Raw genomic sequence first — 17,253 nt, 5'->3', positions numbered from 1 at the left:
GGCTCCTTACACACCAACCATAATGTTCCGCAATTTACATCTGATGTGTGGTAGAGACTCCATTAAGCATGTTCAACTTTTGTACCTTGAATGACACAAAGGTCTTATATTTGATGCTTCTATTTATGTTGAATTAACTAGCAGATGACTCTACCGTGCTTTTTGATTTACTTAAATCGTACATTTATGATCTTTATTTATAAGAAATGATACCACTGGCAATTCATCTTACTTATTTTTGAGGAAGCTGGTATACGATTAACCAATAATTCTATTATTGGTTAGTGAAAAATACTGTACGTGATTCACGATATATCCCCTTCTAGAACTAGAAACTGTTGCATATTAAAAATCAACTGTTCTGGAAGAAAGAATGTTTGTCTGCCACAGGCTATTTGCATGTATTCTGCTGAGTTTTTTTGTTTTTTTGTTTTGCAGGGGGGGAGAGTATTTTGCCATGACTTGTAATAAAATTATAAGCCAAAATAACTGAAATTGTGAAGCTTAGGGCAGTTTCTGATGCACTATATTCAATTACTTAAAAAAATATTTTATGGTCAAATCTACATTCAACTAAACAGGGCAGGGAAGTAGGTTTCCTCACACGAGTAACATACAACATGACATAAATATGATCAAATCACTGCTGGGTAACAGAAGTTAATTACAAAATTAAACTAATTTTTACTTTAAATTTGTAAGAGAAAGACAAAACCTCAAAAATGACTTTTTCAGAATTCCTTAATGATCAAACTGTGATCAATGTTTAATATGCCCATCTGTAAGCTTCTGGAGTTCACAGAAATAAGTTATTATTTCTCTTAGGCAATATTTCCTCCTAAGAGGAAACTCTTAGGCAATATTTCCGTCATCTTCCCTTTTAAGAGGAATACTGAGAACTCAAAAAGGAACCAGAAGAAAGTATCAATGTAGATGAAAGATCATGAAATATATTAAATTCCTAAATTACTGAGGGGAGCCTGAGTGGCTCAGTTGGTTAAGTGTCTGACTCTTAGTTTCAGCTCAGGTCATGATCTCATGGTTCATGAGTTCCAACTTTGGACTTGAAATGGGCTGTATAGATTTTGGAATGGCCAGCTTCCCAAATCACTTGAGCCAACTGCTTATAATAAATATCTGTCTAGATAGATGGATAGATAGGGAAGATAGAGAGATAGAGATAAAGATACAAAGAGAGATCTAGTAATTGATCTCTCTGGAGAACCTTGACTAACACACTTCTGAAAATCATGTTCTTCGCCACCCCTCACCCCTCCTCATGGCCCTGGTAATACTTTATGCCTTTCTAGTCTTGTCAGTAACCTGAACTATTCTTCACAATAACTACTGGATTTTTTTCAACAATTCTTAAGTCTTCTCCCACTTCTTTCCTTCACTTTCAACAGCCTCCTATCATGTAGATAAAACAAATGCCATGCAAATGCCCTGCCATGTATTAAGAAGCCACTCAACCTTTTAGTCTCTAAATTAATCCATGATTTCATTTGTTTATGTTAAAACAGGAAAGGAAACAACTTGCCTCTTTCCCAGTGGTGTTCTGATACAATTCCTTATACCTTGTTCATGTGGTTATGCTGTTCGTCATCTTTTCTCTCTTTTTAAATTTCTTCTCACGTTTTGTAACTTTTTACAAAATCTAAATGTGTTCAGCCCTCTCCTATCACACAAACAAAATGAATGAACAAACACAAACCCCCTTCCTTCTGGCAGCCCCTTCTCCTTTGTCCAGTATCTCTCTTCTTCCTGCAGCCACGTTTCTTGAGATCATTGACTGCCCTTGCTCTCTGGTCCTCCCCACTCCCGGTACTGAACCCTATGTTTGAGGTACCAAAACAGGCACTTGAAATTATAAAAATAAAAGATGAAAGCCCACCTCCACTTACTTTATCCACAATTTTATAATAGAGACTGTAAAAAGCAGCTATTTCAATTTATGGAATGGATTTATTTCCATTATTTTGAAGGTAACATTTTATGTTGACTTTCATATGGGCATGGTAGTGGCTCCTTTATTGTTCTGAGATATAGGGCCACCAAAGTTTTTCAACCAGACTTATGTCTTATTCTCTCTGGGACCAGCTGATTTCCGGGCTCTGTCCTTCCAGTTCTGCTGAGATTGCTTTTACCAACAGACACTTTTCATAATACTCTTTCACCAGTCTCACCTTTAATTTCTTGTTACCATCCTCCTCGACATTTTTTTTTTGCCCATTAACTTCTCTGGGGCTCAATGTTCTACCCTTAGAGTTCCAGAATTTCAGAGTTTAGTTTTCAGGAGTTTCTCTTCTGGATGGATAACCACAGCACACATGATCTGATGCCATTTATACCTACAGCTTTGTTGATGTTTCCCAAATCAAAAATTCTCTCCTGAACTGTGCATTTGTATATCAAAAATTGCATTTCTTCATTGGATCCCAAAGGTAGTTGAAATGTGTCTTGTAGAAAAATGGCTTTTTTTATACTAATCCCAATCTCAACCCATACTTCATATTCTCTAGCTAAGTCAATGGCACTGCCATTTACATCATGTGCCCAACTCAGTAAATGGCAGTGCCATAAATGCACTCCAGCACCTACAGTGGAGCTCACAACTGAATCCTCAGCAAAGACCTTAACTTCTATCTCACCCTGTACAACCAATAAACCATCAGTTCCTATAGATTCTACAATCTAAAGATTTCTAAAATCCTACCAATATTACCTCTTACCATCATTTCTTTGTTCTACTTTATACCACTAATCTCTCACCCAGGTTACTACAATAGCCTTCCAAATGAGTTTCTTGTCCTTTTTTGCTCCTTTCTAATTCATTCTTTACAATGCAACAGAAAGATAAGTTAAATATAAATTTCAACATTTTTCTGTTTAGTATAAATATTTCAATTGATTCGTGGTCTTTAGTATAATATTTATACTCCTTCCTAAGGCTTAAGGTATCTGCATGAATTGGATTATTATTTTTTTTTATTTTAAATTTTTTTTTTCAACGTTTATTTATTGTTTTTGGGACAGAGAGAGACAGAGCATGAACGGGGGAGGGGCAGAGAGAGAGGGAGACACAGAATCGGAAACAGGCTCCAAGCTCTGAGCCATCAGCCCAGAGCCCGACGCGGGGCTGGAACTCACGGACCGCGAGATCGTGACCTGGCTGAAGTTGGACGCTTAACCGACTGCACCACCCAGGCACCCCATGAATTGGATTATTTTTACCCCTCCAGTATCTCTTCTCATCTCTTTTGTAACACCTGTACTCTGTTCTAGAACCAAATCAGATTATTTTCTATTCTTTCATCTTTGGGATTTTGCAAGTAGTTTTCTTTTTATTCTTCATTTTTTCTCATTCGGTTAACTCTTATTTCAGATCTCAACTTACGTTTTACCTCCTACAAAAAGTTTTGCCTGAACCTCGAAATCGGGGTGAGGCAGCCATTCATCATGCTACTTTAGACAATTATTTGACATTTTAGTAATTTGACTTTAGTCAATTATTTTGACAATAAGTAGAGTGAATATCTCAGAATAAATAAGTTCTCAATAAATATTAACTATTAACATGAGTTTTATATTTACGGTGGTGTTCATTTAGAAAAAAAATTTATGGCAACTTACCTACTATTCATAAAAAAAAATAAAACTCTTCCATTCCTTTGACATAATTGGAATTTAAGTTTTTGATCTGGCTCTGCTTTTTTCTCTAAAGTTGCTTGAAACTTTATTTCCTGAAAACAAGAGCAAATCAAAAAATGGAGCAACAGATTGTTAAGTTTGTCACTAGCAAATAAAATGTCTTTTTGAAACAAAATTAAGATGGGCCCATGACATCATTGTCATAAGCAGTGAGTATATAAAATCTACTACCTAAAACAGTACAGACTTTCTGCTATTATTTCAAAGGATATTTTATACTGGATAAAATTTGCTGGTTACATTTCATCCTTAAATGCTCACATTCCTTCCCATTTCATTCCCACAAATCAAACTGCCTCACTGGGGACTAGCTTCTAGGTGGGCATATTTCCTTGCTGGGGAGTAGCTTCTAGGTGGGCACACTGCCTCACTGAGGAGTAGTTTCTTGGTGGGAACAGGAACAGCTAGAAGCAACGTATGAAACAATTACTACTGATTTTCATCAAACATGGCTCTGTAAATTTTATGTGTAAGATTAGGAGATTTATTCTTTAATAACAGTTTACACTAGAGCATAGCTCCTACTCCTTTCTTGGAATTCCAAAATCTAAAGAGTTCTTAAAAAAAAAGTTGTTTCTTAGGTCTGGTGTCAAACCTTATTTGGAAATAAAACTGACCTGAACGGAAATCAGGACATTTACAACCCTTTTAATTCCATTTAGTGTGAACATTCATTCATATCACCAGCAAAGTCTTAATGAGTTTGTCTCCAGAGTGCTGCCCAATGTCTCCTGGGATTCCACATGATATATCTAAATTCTGAACTATACCAGGCCCAAGAACTTAGAATAAAATACTGTGAACCAGTAATTATTTTTCACATACTGCCATGAATAAGATATGCTACAGATGATATTCTTAGGTTTCAAGTTATAAAGAAACAGCTCAGACTGATTTAAGTTGAAAAGGGGATTCAGAGGAGAATATTTCAATTACACATAGGAGTAGAGAAATACGTAAAATTATGGTAGTTTCAGTTTCATATAATTTCAGTCAGGGAATTTAGGCAGTCAGAACTAATTGTTGACTACTTTTTCTCAGGCTTCTCTACATGAAGAGGGACAAGGCCTTTGGGAGCTCTTAACTCTGATACTTCTGTCAGAAAAGAAGAAGGCCTCTTTCTTTGCCAGCTCCATATAGAAATGTACTGGATAAAATATTCAATTACTTTGCTGGGTTCACATATTAATTCCTGGATCGCTTTTATTGGTCATGGAACGGGGATGAGGTCTTCATCATGTGCCCAACTGTGGGTCGTGTAGCAGGGTGTGTTAATTTCTAGCTCCAACATAACCTCATAATTGAACCAGAGGAGGAAGAGTACCCTAAGGAAGGCTGATTTAAACTAATGGATAAAAAATCAAATGAGCACCAGAGGATGATTAACTAAGAAAAAGAAATACATATACAGTGTTCATCAATCACCCTGACAAAACTATGCAGCAGTGAACATTTTTTTCACATTTCAAGATTTAAGTTTCTTAAATTAAAACTGAATATAACATGTCATTACAGTGTAGGCAAAACACACCTACTGGATCCCATTTTCTTTTTAACACCTCAGATCAAAATGGTTAATATTTTATGGTATTACAGACCCATTACTTTATATTCTTGAGACCCTTCTCCACATACACTGAAAAATGAACAAATATATCATCTACTATGCTAAACAGTTCCTTTAAAAACCAAATCATTATCTGCCATGACACTGATATGGTATTTCATCAATTAATAGTTTGAATGGCTTTGAAATATTTCAAGGATATGCATACCCAGGGGGGTTAATAAAACTAATTTTAGGTATTAGTGCTTTAATGTGCTAATGAATATAGTTTCATTGAAAGAAAAATCAAAGAAAGTAATCCAAACAACAAATGTAGGCACTTGGATTACATTTTGATCATAATTATTTCTACTCTTTAAGAACTAAAGAAAATCAAACACAAGAATTGCATTTAATAAATAATTCCATATCAACAGGATGGAGAAATACTATAGGCAGTAATGAAATAGTGATAATTATGAAAAAAATAAAACGACAGAAAACTCTAGGAAGATCCTAAGATTTTTTGACTTCACAAGTTTTCTTCAACTACGCCATTTCCAATTGGTTTCACAATTATTTGACCTTTCATGACACCTGTGATCCAACCACTCAAAATTTGCTTGTTTTATACAGTATGACATTATCATCAAACCTAATATTAAACGCATGTTATGCCTTCCCCTTAACTTGTAAACTTATTAAGGTAAATATATTATATGTACTTCATTTATGTTTTCTTTCAGTACCTATTACTAAATGTACACACTAGACCTTAAACAATACTTGAAAATTGAGCTGTTAAATTTTATACAAGTCAACAAGGAAATACTGGCCAATTAGTTTCAGACCTGGGTCAATTTATTTACCAATTTATATATGAGATTTTTTGCCAACAGTAATGAACTATCAAATTCCCAAAATTCTTCACAGGTCTGTACTCTGGTGGTATCTTTGTTAGATCAAAGAGACAGAGTATTAACCTAAACACAATATAAATGTTTTTTTCTAAGACTCGGGCAACATTTTGTGAAATGTTGTTTTCCTCCACTATATCCCTTAGCTGCCATCGGGGCTACAATTGTGTTTGTATCTAATTTACAAACTTTTTAGAAGGGTCCAATGTAAACTGAAAAGCTCAAACCTCTTGGAAGGAAAATCTCCATATGTATGTCACTATCCACTTACCAAGCTCTCCTGACCGTAAACTGCAAACTGGTAGTAATACCAGATGTGTTCCTTTTCTCCAAATAGTCTAATGATCTTTGCACTGTGGTACACTTCTCTTTAAATATGTCTTTTTCCTCATTTACCAAACTAAGTTCAAATAAGTAGCTCAAGAACTATTATAGGGCAGTTTCTTTTAACTCAGCAACAATCAAAATAAGAAAAATTAAAAATCATCCAACGTCCAACATTTAGAAATAAACATTTTAAGAAAAAGATAACCATCAACCCAAGTATCTTTCTAGGCAGTTGTACCAGCCACTTACATGTTTATTCTCAGCTCTACTCTTGTCCTTCCTCTATGTATTCCTGGTCACTCCTGGTCACTGGGTTCTGGCTAGATTTTATACTTAGGATTCTAAAATCTGGGAAGCAGAAGCAGAGGTAGTTTTTTTTTTTTTTTCCTGCTTTGAGCGACTTCTCTGGCAGTCACTTAATTTCTCTATAGTCCCAGCTCACCTTAGACAGCCCCTCCATTTGTGGCTCTGGCTACTTTCATGTACATTCAGCAACCCCACTCCATTTCTGGAAACCTTAGCTTTGGGGCTGAGGTACCATCACTTCTCTCATCTCCAGCCATAAGGTGGTACTGGCTTCTCGGTATTGCTCATCTATGGATTTCCTTAATGGCCCTTTACTTGTTTTACAGTTCTCCGAAAATCTTTGCAATTTGTCCCCAATAGTCACGCCCTTCAATTGGTCTACATGACATGAGTTCTATCTCTCAGACTAGATCCTGACTCAGACACAATATATATAAGTGGAAGGATTGATCAATCAGAGGATAAAAAGACAATTTTAAAATGTGATCATATAATGTATGCGATTTTAATAACTATTGCATTGAATTTATTTAAATTTAATACAAGAAAATCTCAAGTGAAACTGAACACCTCACTAAAACAAGCTATAATTCAAATATACATTTATTTATCCTAAGACATATTATTCTCTTAAAGGATTCCTCCCAGGTTAGCAACAAATAGTAATTTAAACAAGGGACTTGAGTCATTATTATTTTTTTAAATCTTTTTTGTTTTTATTCCAATCGTGAAAGTCACACAAGCTTATTGCAAAAACTTTAGAAAATACAGTACAATAATTTATATCTTAATATTATATTATTTTCATTTTAATCTGTTCTTGTGCTCACAAGTTTGTTGTTGCTGGTTCCAATTATTACTTTTCAGTTATGTATTTTAATTTTAGACATTACCTGATTCACAGATTAAAAGACTTGGAAATCTCAAAGTTCTCACTTCCACTCTGATAACTTCCTTATTTTTGGAAACAGAACATACGCGATTTATGGCTATCACTTGTTGCACACATTTTCTTACGGAAGTTCTAGATTTAAGCAGAGTCACTAATAATCTTCTGGATAAAGGTTTCTGCCACTCTGAGTAATCTGTAAGAACTCATTATGTAATTTGTTGAATTATTTCATCAATTAAATTTCAACATGTAGTTTGTTTTTTTCCTTAACAGAAGTTAGTTGGTGATGTACTGCTCAAGTTCTCTCGTATTTGAGAAGGCCTGCCTAGTGCTTCTATCCATAAAACAGTATTTGGTTAGCTATGACACTCTTTAGTAACATTCTCTTTCCTGTTAAACACTGTAGAATTTGACCTATTGACTTCTGGCACTGGATGTTGCTATAGAAAGGCTAATGACAGTCTAAAGCTTTTCTTTTTTGCAGTTTATTTTCTCTCTGAATCTCTCTCAAGCCACAAGTGCACGCATGCACACATGCACAGCGTGCTTTAGTATATAGATTCTATAATTAAAAGAAATTTGTTTTAATTATAAGTACAAGTAAATTTTTCATTGATTGAATTCTTTGAATCATATGGACCATACTTATTCTCTATGCCGAATTGTCTTTAAAAATTCTTATACTGATTAGAATCATCTACTTCTTTAATTACCTTGGCATTTTAAAAAGTTTTTATTCAAATTCCAGTTAGTTAACATACAGTGTAATATTAGTGTACAAAGCAGAGACTCAGCACTGCCCTACAACTGATACTCACCATGACAAGTGCACTCCTTAATCCCCATCAATTATTTCCCCCATTCCTCCACTCTAATCCTTTACTTTTCCCTGAGTATTTCAAATCCTTTCTCTATGGCAGAAATTCAGGGATTTTTGTTGTTGTTGTTGTTGTTGTTCTATCTAATCTGTTCCTTGCTGTTTATAATTTATTGATTAGTTTTGAGAAGATACTTTAGCTATTTCCTGAGGTTTGTGAGAGCTCCTTGTCTCATTTCTAAGTTTATAATTTGTGTTTGAGCTCTTGTGTCATTATATTCAATGTTTTTAACCTTGTCATATAGCTCATAATATTTATGGGAATTTCCTTTTGTTCCCTGTAGTCCCACTCTGAGGACTTCATTCATCTTTTTTTAATTTAAATCCAAGTTAATTAACATAGTGTCATTGTGATTTCAGAAAAAGAATTTACTTACATATAATACTTACATATAATACCTAGTGCTCATCCCAACAAGTGCTCTCCTTAACTCCCATTTAGCCAACACCTCTCCAGCAACCCTCAGTTTGTTCTCTGTATTTAAGAGTCTCTTATGGTTTGCCTCCCTCTGTTTTCATCTTATTTTTCCTTCCCTTCCCCATGTCCATCTGTCGTGTTTCTTAAATTCTACATATGAGTGAAATCATATATTTGCCTTTCTCTGACTTATTCCCCTTAGCATAACACATTCTAGTTCCATCCTTATTGATGCAAATGGCAAGATTACATTCTTTTAGATCACCAAGTAATATAGTCCATTATATTTATCTCTGTAACCATTCATCAGTTAATGGACATTTGGGCTCATTCCATATTTTGACTATTGTTGATAATACTGCTATAAACATCTTCTTTCATCTTTTCGAATCTAAGTTCTTTTTTCTTTTCTATGGCATGTTTTATGTTTTACATTTGGGAATATTGCTGAAAATTTTCAGAATTTTTTGACTCCCTAGTCTAGCTCCTAGGGATACAGACAAGGTTAGACCCTTGTCTCAGTCCAAATGTCCCTGAGATTCTTCCTATGCATGTTTAGCATACTAAGGTTCTTACTAGGTAGTGTGTGTGTGTGTGTGTGTGTGTGTGTGTGTGTGTGTGTGTGTGTAGTATTGTTATTACTTCATTATTGTTGTAATTGTTGCCAGTTTTAGATACTAGAATGGAAAATTATGTGTGGCAGCTTTATACTACAATTTCAACCTGGAATTCTCACTTCACCATTTAATATTGGTATTTTCCCCATTTTGCTAAAAGTTTATGCAGACTTGAATTATTTACAATTCATCATTACAGGTCTTAACTCCTGGCATATAATAGGTTATCAATACATGTTGGATGCATAAAAGTGAATAATTACATAAACATTATATACAGCCCCTAGAAAACTAGAAAGTTTTCAGTTCAACTAAACACTTCTTATGCATAAATGACGTAAGAAATCAATCTGAAATTTGAATTATCTTTCTATATAGTTGGATGAAATGAGTACTCTCTTGTTCTTCAAAAGAATGATGAAAAGAAATCTGGTATGTCTCTCACATTTCTTTTTACTGTTTTTATGGTGGCCACAATGGTACAATTAATTATATCTTGAGTCTTCCTTATTCAAAATAAAATGTAAATTCCCTTGGGACAAATAAAATTTTAGCTAATTTTGAATTAGATTAAAACATCATTTTTTAAAAGTCAGTTCTGATGATAAAAGAAAAATAAAACCTCAGCAACTAAATATGGGATATGAGAAAAATATTGGCACTATACAAGCAGAAAGATCACAAAATAAAAAGATACTTCTTATGCTTCATATTACTATTACTGTTACTATTAATATTACACACTCACAGATTCTATCCATCTCTTTTTGAAGTGTGATCATACCTCAAGTACCCAAAGCATCCTTTACATAGTGAATTAATGTTTGCTTATACATTTTTTAAAATCCTCAAAAATTACTTCACAGATTTGAGTATTACAAAACTACTATATAGTTTATAGCACAGGACATAATAAATGGCAATAATTCAATAAATAGTATATATTTACATAACTGTCATAATTAATTTATCTCTATTATTCTCAGGATTAAATCCAAAATTTTTAGCTTTCTTTGAATGCCTTCCAAAATTTTGTGCATCCTTACATCTCAAGGACAACTCAGATAATATCTTCTGCCAAGCCCAGTCATGGTGAGTTACTTTCAATTCCCCAATTATGCCAAGTGTTCTCTCACTTCTGGACTCTTGAATATGCTATCATTTCACCTTGAATACATTCTTTTCTTTCTTCATTCAAAAGGAAGATCAAATAGGAATAAAAGAAAAAAGTCTCCCCATATAGGAAACTTTCCAACACCTTCAAAGCAGAGATCTCCATATAAGATGAGAGTAAGAACAGAGATTATTAACATGGAGGAAGGAGACCTTCCATTTCTGGCAGTATGACAGGCTAAATACTCTGACATACTCTCCCACTGAAAATAATCTAAAAATGCCACATAAACATATTTAAAAAGAATAATTTAAATTTTTTTAATGTTTATTTGTTTTTGCGAGAGACAGACAGACAGACAGAACACAAGTTGGGGAGGGGCAGAGAGAGAGGGAGACACAGATTCTGAAACAGGCTCCAGGCTCCGAGCTGTCGGCACAGAGCTCAACGCGGGCTTGAACCCACGAACCGCGAGGTCATGACCTGAGCCGAAGCTGGACGCTTAACCAATTGAGCCACCCAGGCACCTCTTAATTTTATTAATGTTTATTTATTTTTGAGAGAGACAGAGAGAGACAGAATGAAAGAGAGACAGAGTGCGGGTAGGAGAGGGGCAGAGAGCTAGGGAGACACAGAATCTGAAGCAGGCTCCAGGCTCTGAGCTGTCAGCACAGAGCCCAATGCGGGGCTCAAATTCACAGACCTCAAGATCATGACCTGAGCCAAAGTCAGATGCTTAACCGACTGAGCCACCCAGGTGCCCTTAAAAAACAGTAATTTAAAATAAAACCCCGCAAGATGGGAACTTGATGAAGTAAGCAGGCATTTAAAATTTAATCATGAATATAGAAGATGACCAACCCACTCCTACAGGTGACTTTTACTGAACATGTAAGGAACAATTTTAACTTTAAGTATGTACTTCTAAATATACAAAGAGAGAAACACTCCCAGTGTCCTTTCAGAGGACTAGTAAGTTTGACTTGATATCCCCATCTGACGAAGACAGTATAAAAAATGGAAAATGGCATGTCAATCTCACTCATAAATAGAGATGCAAACCTCACTAAACCAAATATAAGCAAAAATACTCAGCTGTGCATAAAATATTTGTAAATCTATCCCAGAAATAAGAGGCTTATTTTTAACGTTTATTTATTTTGAGAGAAAGGGAGAGAAAGTGAGAGGGTGCAAGTCGGGGAGGGAGAGAGAGAGTCCCAAGCAGGCTCTGCACTGTCAGTGCTGACCCCAACCAATGCAGGGTCAGATCCCAGGAACCCTGAGATCATGACCTGAGCCGAAACCAGGAGTTGGACACTCAACCGACGACCCACCCAGGTGCCCCTGATTTTAACAATAGAAAAAAATGATATTCACCACATTAAGTTAAAGACAGTATGATCACCTCAAATATGAAAAAAAAATCTCTCATTCATGGAAAAAATTTAAATTATGAACCAAAAGAAACCTCCATAATTTGATCTACAGCAGACAAAATAGTAAAGACAAAAACACTCGCTCTAATAGCAGGGACAGGACAAGGCAGACGGGTGTCACCCATTTATTAGACATCATACTAAATGTTCTATTCAGCTCAGTTAGGAAAGAAAAACAAGTACAGTTTTTCAACAGCTGGAAAGAAACAAATGTAGTTTTCACTATTTTCATATGATGATTACGGCAAAAATACAACGTAAAATCTCCCAATAACTTTTACAATATCAGGGTTCTGGACACAAAATCAATATATAAAAATAAACTACATTTTATCAGTAGCAATAGAACCTATATAAGTACTTTACAGGCAAAAAGCAGTGACACTTTCATATTTCCCAGCTGGTTAAAACTGTTACAAATATCCTACGAGAGGTTGAAGAACTGCTTTTAAAAAATAAATTAAAAAATAGTAGTGACACATAGTAATAGCATTTCTGACTTCTACTTCTTTGCTCCAATTACTTGCTTGTGACTGATGCAGTGATTGAAATTCATTTGTGCCGCTACCTCTGCAGAATATCTTTTTTAAAAATTCTATTCAAAGCAAGCTGTTCAAAGAGTGATTTTGTGTACACAAGTGTTTTGCCTAAAACACTGTTGGGTTTTTCCCCCCATTGATTAACAAGTTATTTACTCTGGAGATCACATTTTCCTCCAAACACCTTCGCTTTAGGGGTTGGAAAAAAAAGGACTTCCTAGTGTATTTCATTACTGAAACAGAATCTACCAATTCCCCATTAATTTAAACTTGTTAGCAAAGCTGCGGTTTTTGTTCAGTAGCAAATAATGTAGTCCATGTGATTTGTTTTAGTGCTCGTTTCTTCAAATCTTTAACAATATATTTGCTAATAAAATGTTAGTTTTTCATCATATAGTGTTCTATATGATACATTAGTAGGAAAAATATGTTACCTAAAGCTGCATTCTGCTTCTTTGCTCTTGAGGAAGAAATCTCAAAAGAGTATTTTAACATTTATCACTAGGTTTAATAGATTTTGTAGAGTACTGACTATTAAACTACTTTAAATATCACTTAAATATTATAGAGGTTTATCCAGGGTTTTAGCAGGTCCTGTTTGCTCTAGTTTTTAAAACGTATCCAGAACACTATAAACAATAGCTAAAAGGTGGAAATAATGCATTGTCCATCAAGTGAAAAATGGTTAAACAAAATGTGGTCTATCCATACCATGGAATGTTATTCAGCTATAAAAATGAATGATGTACTGATAAATACTACAACATGGGTGAACCTCAAAACAGTATGTCAAAGAATCCAGGCCCAAAAAAACCCCACATATATTGTATTATTCCATTTATATCAAAAGCCCAGAAAAGGGAGATTCATAGAGGCAGAAAGAAGATTAGTGGTGTTAGGGTCTGGAGAGGAAGGAGATTATGAGAAGTGATCTTTTAATGCATATGGAATTTCCTTTTAGAGTTTTGAAAATGCCTTAGAACTAGGCAGAGGTGAATGTACTAAATGGCACTGAATTTCACATTTCACACTTCAAAATGGTTAATTTTGTGTTACACAAATTTTACCTCAATTTTGTAAAAAAGTATACCAAGAGTCAGATTATTTCTCATTACCTTCAACTCACCTTCTTAGTCCAATATACCATCTTCCCTCCCCTAAATTATTACAATAACTTCCTAACCTGTTTCTCAGTGAGAGGGATACTATAAAAATATAGGATCACTTCACTCTGGAGTTCAGTATCTTTCAGAGTAAAAGTCAAAATTTTCATGGCACTGTCCACACCCTATGCGATCAGACACTGTTTCTTCTCTGCGCTCACCTCATAACTTTCACACTGACCTCTGATATTTCCTCTGCTCCACCCAGAAAGGTTGATCACCTTCCTGTTCCTTGATATGAAACCATCTCCGTTTCCTTTGTTGCTGCTGTTTCCTCTGCCTGGAGGCTTTTCTTCCAGATGTATTCATTGTTCTCTCCGAAGCCTCTTTCAGAAGGAACCTTTTCAGTGAGACCTTCTCTGGCCACCCTAAGAATAGTTGCAACTCCTTTCCTCCTAAGCCTATCACCTCCCTAGTTTATTTCAACTCCCAGAGCTTATCATCATGGTGTGTATATATGTGTGTGTGTATATATGTACGTGTGTGTGTCTGTGTAAGTGTATATATATGTGTATATATATATATATATGTATATATATGTATATATAGATGTATATATATGTGTATATATATATGTATATATATGTATATATATGTATATATATGTATATATATATATATATGTATATGTACATATATATATATACACATATATATATATACATACCTCCTTGTGTGCCCCCCCCATAATAAAACTCCATGAAAGCAGATTTTTGTTTGTTTTGGTCTCTGATGTAAGCAGTACCTAACACGTAGCACATGTTTGATTCCTATTTTTTAACTAACTCACTTTGAATGTGAGTGTCTTTTGAAATATATTGGGATAGGGACAGAAGTATTTAAGGAGACCAGGCTCACTGATTGGTAAAATTGCTCTCCCTTGTAAGAAAACCATAAGGCTTTTGTTTTCAATTAAGTATTATCTGTTTTGAAAATTTTATCTAAATCGCATCAAACACATCCTAATTTTATTCATACTTACAGCTAATTCATTCTATGCTTGACAATCCTGTTGCATAGCAGTGTCAGCATAAAACAGCTGATTGTAGTAAATTTTGTTGAAGTTCATTTCCAATTTCCAATCAAATTGCTTTGATTGGACTGAATTATAATGTTAAAGAGAATTAGTGAAGAATAACATTGCCAAAATTTATCAATAATTAGTCTTAAGAAGATCATACAAAATATAAACTGTATGCATTCAAAGTGTGTACAATAAGATTAGCATTAGACCAAAAAACTACTGTGATTTACTTAAAATTGAGGCTTAATTTCATACAACTCTGACACTGACTATGGTAGAGCTTTATATGCAAAACTAATTTTAATCTTCTGAAGAGCATAATTGGCCTTAAGGTAAACAGCATGTGTTCTGGACCTTTTGAGTTGGAAGAAAGAAAGGGTTTTGAATCTCATTTCATCCCAGATAAGGAATGACTCACACTTTCAGCTTTTTAATGTGTGCAGTGAGTACACATTTTATAAAGGACTGGTCACAGAAATCTCAATTACATCAGCATGATACACACGTCTTTCTTCACTGTAAAGTTTATTTAAAATCTGCAAAGGACACTACTCTGAATACCAGAAACAGAGTACAGCAATCTCATATGAGTTTGGGGCAAGGAGACTGCACAAATAATGAGAAATCTTATTTGTATCACATTTGCAAACTACTACCTCCTAAAACACTACCTCGGACTACACAACAAAATCTGATGTACTGCCTTCCTTCTGGGTGATAATATCCATGCAGAAAAGCTTAAGGAAAGAGAAACTGTGAATCCAGACCGTCCCAGCGCTGAGTAATTGAGAGTCCACACTGGTGGTGTGCCCTGTCTGAGGTGCTTGTTTTTAATTCCCTCAATGCCTTTCAGTGACCACGCTTTAGCAGCAGGGATAGAAATGTTCCACTCCATTCCCAATAAAGCTAGTTACTAGCCTTCAGAGCAGCATGACAAGTCCAATAGCTTGTTTTTCAATGAAGCCAAGCTAAAGGGTTCTGGCTTTAAGAAATGTGTTACACATGTTCTCTAGTCAATATATTAAAAGCTGTAGGTATAATTATTCATTCAACATTAGTTTACACTGATCCAAATGTAATTTTCTTTTCTCGGCAATTCAGGAGTGCCTTATAAAATTGGCAATATAACATGTTCCCCCTGAGGATCTGACACTCTGTTATATAATCCATATTCTCTATTTTTCATAAGACATAAGCATTTACTTGCAGTTAAGGGTCTGAAGCAGAAAAGGCAGATAATAAAAATGTAGATTTCAATATCAATGATTTGAGTGATTTACAATTTGCAAATGAAGCAAAGCTATAAAAAGACATCTATTTTTCCCAGTTCATTTTCTTTCTTTCTTAGGGGCCAGAAGTATTTGTCAGTATTTTGTTTAACTAAAGCTTTTTCCTCCTCTTGCTGCACTTGAGGCTTTATTCTTGTCAGAGCTCTAAAGCTACACAAAACTGACTCATGAAATTTGAAAGCAACGTGCTGAAAGACTGAGGAAGTTTTAAAAAAAATGTTTGGAGACTTCCTGTGGTTGGGGTAGCTTTGATAAATATTTAAAGCAACTAGTATTGTATTTATTACAATAATATTCTGCTCCAAATTTATAAAACTTTACCAATCTTATAGTAAAGTTTAAAATACACAAGAATATAGGCTTGTGTGGGATTTCCCTTTACCCACGGATGGTGAAAAGAGATCATCTCTTGTACCAACTATAATCCATTGAGAGGTAATGGCACTCTGGTATGCCAATTCCTGAAATCTGGAAGTCCAATCTGAACTCAGGAAGAAAGAGGGTCCTGATCTATTGGTCATGTGTGTCAAGAACAGAACAGAAGAGCAGCCTTCCAGTTGTAGTAAGTTCAACAAAGGACATGATTACACTGATGCATATTATCCTCTACAAAAAGGGTCACAGCTCAAGGCAATTAATCTATTTTCATTGCTTTCAATTCCTTCATCTGGCAAATAGGTTTTACAGACACCTTCATAGATATATGGAAATCAGATAAAACGTATTCAAGCACTGTTTGGAAATAATCATTCTCATAGGTGTGGAATTTTTTTAAGCCTACATTTGTTCCCTACTTTTACCCATTTGCTAGCTTTTGAAAGGGATAGAACTCATACTTGTTACATTGTTTACGTAATGTCCTAGGGAAATTACTTTCAGAATGTGGTCTTAATGCTAAACTCCTCTCCTATATGCCAAACTTGTGGTGGTGTCAGGAATATGGAATAAGAACTCAACCCAAAGACATACAAAGAAACACCAGAGTTGTTGAAGCAGAATAATAAAGAGCATCTGACAGCCACAAACCTCCAAGATTCAGTTTCCTCATCAATGAAAGGAGATGGTAATATCACAACT

General features: G+C 34.8%; 1 long non-coding RNA gene across 2 annotated transcripts in view; it reads right to left on the bottom strand.

Moving 5' to 3' along the window:
* The window catches only part of LOC113604705 (uncharacterized), a 219,172-nt gene that overhangs the window by 53,328 nt on the left and 148,591 nt on the right, over positions 1 to 17,253 (bottom strand). Inside the window, exon 4 of one of the 2 annotated variants that reach the window (XR_008295881.1) lies at positions 3,634 to 3,743. The exons of the other annotated variant lie outside the window; for it this stretch is intronic. This is a non-coding gene — a long non-coding RNA (uncharacterized LOC113604705). The remainder of the gene's footprint in view (positions 1 to 3,633; positions 3,744 to 17,253) is intronic. 2 annotated transcript variants of the gene reach the window in all.

This window comes from Acinonyx jubatus, chromosome B1 (assembly GCF_027475565.1).
Source record: "Acinonyx jubatus isolate Ajub_Pintada_27869175 chromosome B1, VMU_Ajub_asm_v1.0, whole genome shotgun sequence".
Lineage (NCBI taxonomy): Eukaryota > Metazoa > Chordata > Mammalia > Carnivora > Felidae > Acinonyx > Acinonyx jubatus.
The sequence above is the reverse complement of the archived record's forward strand: the minus strand, read 5'-3'. Positions and strand labels throughout refer to the sequence as shown.